Source organism: Nannospalax galili, unplaced genomic scaffold, assembly GCF_000622305.1.
Source record: "Nannospalax galili isolate Female #2095 unplaced genomic scaffold, S.galili_v1.0 scaffold1258, whole genome shotgun sequence".
NCBI lineage: Eukaryota > Metazoa > Chordata > Mammalia > Rodentia > Spalacidae > Nannospalax > Nannospalax galili.
The window spans coordinates 605089-610666 of record NW_008341370.1 but is presented as its reverse complement, the minus strand read 5'-3'; positions in this window follow the sequence as shown (position 1 = coordinate 610666).

Below are 5578 nucleotides of genomic sequence, written 5' to 3'. Positions count from 1 at the left end.
GGGCTCCTTGAACCAACCAAAATGTATCTTCGGTATCCCCCTCCTCTCTTTGTCTAAAACCTATAAAAGGCTCCACTCTCCCTTACTCTGGGCTCTCAGCATGGAACCGTTGAGTTGGTGAGGTCTGAGAGCCCGAGCTTAAGCCCGAATAAACCATAAACCTTTGCTTTTGCATTTTGGTGTGTTGGGTTCTCGGTGGTCTCTTTGGGGTCCAGTGGATGGGATACAACATAATCAGCTGCCAATATTCTTCCACTAAGATTGGGGCCTGCTGCTCATTTCCATAGTTCTGTGCTGGGCTTCTGTCTGCCTAAGTTTGCATGGGTCTTGTGCATGCTGACACCATTGCTGTAGGTTTGTATAAGAAGGGTCCCAGGTGCCTGTAGGACTATTTCCATATGGTCATGCACCTCCTCCCTGGCCCTTACAATCTTTCTACCCCCTCTTCCGCAATGGTCCCTGAGCCCTGAGTGGGTGGACCTCAATATAGGAGTCCTGTCCAAAGACCCACACTCTGCCAACTCTTATTCTCTGCATTTTGGCCATTTGTGGCTGTTTGTGTTCCTGCCCCTCTGTTGCATGCGGGAGCTTCATTGATGAGAACTGAAAGATGCATTCGTGTTCTCTTCATCCCTTGTTCTATGTACCGTGAGTCTTCGGTGTTGAGGTTGCATCCCAGATGTGCCACTTAGGGTTGAGCAAATCACAGAGAATCTCTGTGTGTGACCAGTGGTGTAACTCTAATAATCTCTGTCTGTTGAAAAAGAAGCTACTTTGATGGGTGGTGACTGGGACACTTGTCTGTAAATTTAAGGATCCATATTTTGCACATAGTAAGAAATTACATTTGGCTGGGTGTGGTAGTGCATGCCATTAGTCCCAGCACTTGGGAGGCAGAGGTGGGAGATCTGAGTTCAAGGCCAGCCTGGTCTACATAGTGAGTTCCAGGACAGCTGGGGCTGTCTCAAAAGAGACAGGGAAGACCCTGTCTCAAAAAGACAAAAAAAAAAAAAAAAAAAAAAAAAAAAAAAAAAAGAAAAAAAGAAGAGGAGCCAAGTGTACTGGTGCATGCCTTTAATCTCAGAAATAATATCAAGAATTTAAAAAAAAACAACTTTTAGCCCCAGGACTTACATGGTATCAGTTCCTGACACTCTCCCCATTAACCTCTATTGAGCTTAAGCAGCACCTTGGGTCTTGAAAAGAGATGCTCTGTTTGCAGGAGAGTGAGATGAAGACAGTGACACTCCAAGGTCCTTGGTTCTAAGACTCTCTGATCTCTGGCAGATCACCTGCCTTCCCCCTCCCCTCAGTCTCAGCTTGACATCCGCTCTTTCCGAGCGACTTCCAGCAACAGGGAGCTGCTGCTGACACCCTGCCTATCCTGTGATGTGATTGTTAGAATGTTGCTTCTTCCATTGAAATGAACCTGAACTCTGTAGGCTGTACTCTCTGATGCAGAGGCTATACCACTCTTCAATTGTGTGACCCCAGGCAGGTTTTTCAAAGGCTCAATGTCTCAGGGCTGGAGAGATGGCTCAGCGGTTAAGAGCACTGACTGCTCTTGCAGAGGACCCGGGTTTGAATCCCAGCACCCACATGGTGGCCACAAACCATCCTTAACTCCAGAGCCCGTTCTATCAGCTACTTAGTATTCTGTGCAATGCTTTTCCAACCACAACACAAGGTATTTTCCCTTTAGGATCCTAGAACAGAGGGCTGCTGCAAAAGGAGGGAGATGTTAGTTACGTCAGCTCTGCAAATGAGGCAGGTCTTTGCCCCCATTCCAACCTTCCAAACTTAAACTCCCTGACCTCCTCTCAGTTACACACAAATAACATTCTTGGACCTCTGATGCCCTTGGCTCTTTCTTCCTAGCATTTTCCCATGATCCCTACTCTGCATAAAGAACCATTTTCTGCAGGGCATGGTGGTGCACACCTTTAATCCTGGCACTTGGGAGGCAGAGGCAGGCAGATCTCTGTGAGTTCAAGTTCAAGGCCAGCCTGGTCTACATAGTGAGTTCGAGGACAGCTGGGGTTACAGGGAGACCCTGCTTCAAAAAGAGCAAAAAAAAAAAAAAAAAAAAAAAAAAAAAAGAACCATTTTCTGTACTTTCAATTTGCGGATTACTCTTTGTTTTTTTGAGACAGAGTTTCATCCAACTCTGGCTGGCTTAGAACTTGCTGTGTAGCCAAGGATGGCCTTAGACTCCTGATCTTCCTGCTTCAGCCTCCCAAGTTCTGGGATTACAGATATCCACATCCATCACGTCATGCCCAGCTTCATTATTCTTTTGTTGTTGTTATAGTCTTGAGACAGAGTCTCACTCTGTAGCTCAGGCTGTCCTCTACTTTACAGCAATCCTCTTCTTTCAAAATTCTTTATAGTTTTATTTTATTTTTAAACTTATGTGTATATATGTATGTCTGTGTGGGGCATGTAAACATGAGTGCTGGTGCCCGAGGAGGTCAGAGATAATGGATTCCCTGGAGCTGAAGTTGTTAGCTACCTGATAAGGGTGCTAACTTGGGTCCTCTGCAAGAGCAGCAAGTGCTCTTAACCACTGAGCTATCTCTCTAGGCTCCTGAAATCTTTTAAAAATAATTTTTTTTTTTCTTTTTTGAAGCAGGGTCTCCCTGTAGCCCCAGCTGTCCTGGAACTCACTATGTAGACCAGGCTGGCCTTGAACTCACAGAGATCTGCCTGCCTCTGCCACCCAAGTGCTGGGACTACAGGCGTGCGCCACCACACCCGGCTAAAATAATATTTATTTTAAAATATTTTTATTTTATTTTTTTGCGAGTGTGTATATGAGTGTATTGCCTGCATATATGTAAGTGTACTTATGTTGCGCAATGCCCAAAGAGGTCAGAAGAAAGCATCAAATTCCCCTGGAACTGGAGTTACTGATGGTTGTTAACTGCCATGTGGGTGCTGGGAATCAAACCTGGGTCCTCTGCAAGAGCAGGCAGTGCTCTTAACTGCTGAACCAACTCTTCAGCCCCTTTCATTTTGTTTTTGAGACAGGGCTTCTCTGCAGTCCCAGCTGGTCTGGAACTAGCTTTTGTAGACCAGGCTGACCTTGATCTCATAGATATCCACCTGCCCCTGCCTCCTGAATGCTGGGATTAAAGAGCGTGCTACCATGCCCTGCTTAATTTTTATTTTATGTGTATGAGTATTTTGCTTGCATGTGTGTAAGTACACCACGTGTTGCAATACCTGTGGTGGTCAGAAGAGGGCATCTGATTCCCTGGCACTGGAGTTATGGAAAGTTGTTAGCTGCCATGTGGGTGCTGGAAGTTGAACCCAGATCTTTTGCAAAAGTAGTTAGTGCTTTTAACCACTGAGCCATCTTGCCAGCAACCCCCCACATTCTTTTTAAAATTTATTTTATTGCCGGGCGTGGTGGTGGCCGCCTTTAATCCTAGCACTTGGGAGTTAGAGGCAGGTGGATCTCTATGAGTTCAATGCCAGCCTGGTCTACATAGTGAGTTCCAGGACAGCTGGGGCTACAGGGAGACCCTGTCTCAAAAAGACCAAAATTTATTTTATTTTATTTTATTAATTATTATTATTAGTGTGTATGTGAGGACACGTGTGTGCCTTGGCATGAGTGTGGAGTTCAGAGGATGACTCTGTGGCGTCAGTTCTCTCCTTCCACCTTTACTTGAGTTCTAGAAATTGAACGATGTTCATCAGGCTTGCACAACAATCACTTTTACCAGCTGAACCACCTCACTATCTCTCCTTCAGCCTTCTAAGGACTGGGCTTACAGGCATGAGCTACTATACCTGGCCACTATTCATTCTTTAGGCTCCAACATAAATGTCACTTCATCCATTCAGGGGTCTCTTTGCCCTGCCTCTCACCTATCCAACACCCCTGTCAGGTGTTCACCCAGTACCCAGTACCATGCATTTAAAAAAAAAAAAATTATTATTTTTTTATTTTATATGTATGAGTGTATTACCTGCACGTATGTGAATGCACCTGTGTCGTGCAATGCCATGGAGATCAGAAGAGGGCTTTGGATTCCCTTGGAACTGGAGTTAGGATGGTTTGTAGCTGCCACGTGGGTGCTGGGAATCAAACCCAGTTCTTCTGCAAGAGCAGTCGATGGTTTTAACTGTCGAGCCATCTCTCCAGCCCCCAGTACTGTGCGCTAATATGAGAGGGCATTTGCTCCACTCTATTGTATTTGCCTATTTTCTCTCCCACCGACTTATTAGAAAGAAGCTAAGATTCATATCCATATTGGGTGTGCAGTAGTCAGCTAAAGCCTGGCTTGGATTAATTTCTTATTGTTTGTTCAATGGATAAATACATGACATTTATTCTACAGTTAATAATGGCCAAAATTATCCACTTTTATTTCCAAGAATTCTTTTGTGATCTCCTGAAACTAACCTATCTTGTTACCCCAACCCCTATCGGCTCTCCCTGCTTACCTTCTTAGAATCAGACCCTGGGATTGGGGGGTGGCTCAATGGGTAAAGGCACTTGCTGCCAAGTCTGATGACCTGTGTTTGGTCCACAAGAAACCACATGGAAGAAAGAGAGAACTTATTTCTGCAAGCTGTCCTCTGACCTCCACATGCATACAGGGAAATGGGCACCCACACCTATATATATATATATATATGTATATATTTATTGTATATATGTTATATATACAATAAAAATATATAGTATATATATACAATACACATACAATAAATAAATAACTGTAATTTAAAAAAGACTCAGGGGCTGGAGAGATGGCTCAGCGGTTAAGAGCACTAGCTGCTCTTGCAGAAGATCTGAGTTCAAATCCCAGCACCCATGTGGCAGCCAACAACGGTCTGTAACTCCAGTTCTAGGGAATCCTACACCCTCTACTGTCCTCTGTGGGCATTGCATGAAACAGGTACACTTACGTACATGAAGGGATAACACTCATATACATAAAATTAAAATAAATAAATAAAAGAATCAGATCTTTTATCTGCAAGGGACCTGAGAGCTCATTGGATTCAATTCCTTCATTTTACTGATAAAAAAAACCAAGATCTTTAGTCCCAGCACTCAGGAGGCAGAGGCAGATGGATCTCTGTGAGTTCAAGGCCGGCCTGGTCTACATAGTGAGTTCCAGGACAGCTGGGGCTACAGGGAGACCCTGTCTCAAAAAGACCAAAAAAACAACAACAACAACAACAACAAAAAACCCCACCAAGATCCATAGAAGTCACATGACTTGCCTAAGGTCAAACAGCCGGTTGTGCTGTCTTTCCTGACTATGGGACTGGAGCTTATTCCACCACCACTGCTTTTCCAACCACGAACTATATTCCTTCTCATTAGAAAACAGGAAATGACAGATTTCCAGGGTTTTGTTGTGGGGGTGTGGGGGTAGTAGCATCAGTAAATAAGTCTACCTCTCTAGACACCCCAAAAGTGCAGATACCTGAGGTCTATCGTGAGACACTTCAGGATAGCATGAAGGAAGGGGCCTGTGTGTGTGTGTGTGTGTGTGTGTAGGTACATGGGGAGTCAAGGATACAGACATGAAAACCGGGCTGCAGACCATCCCAC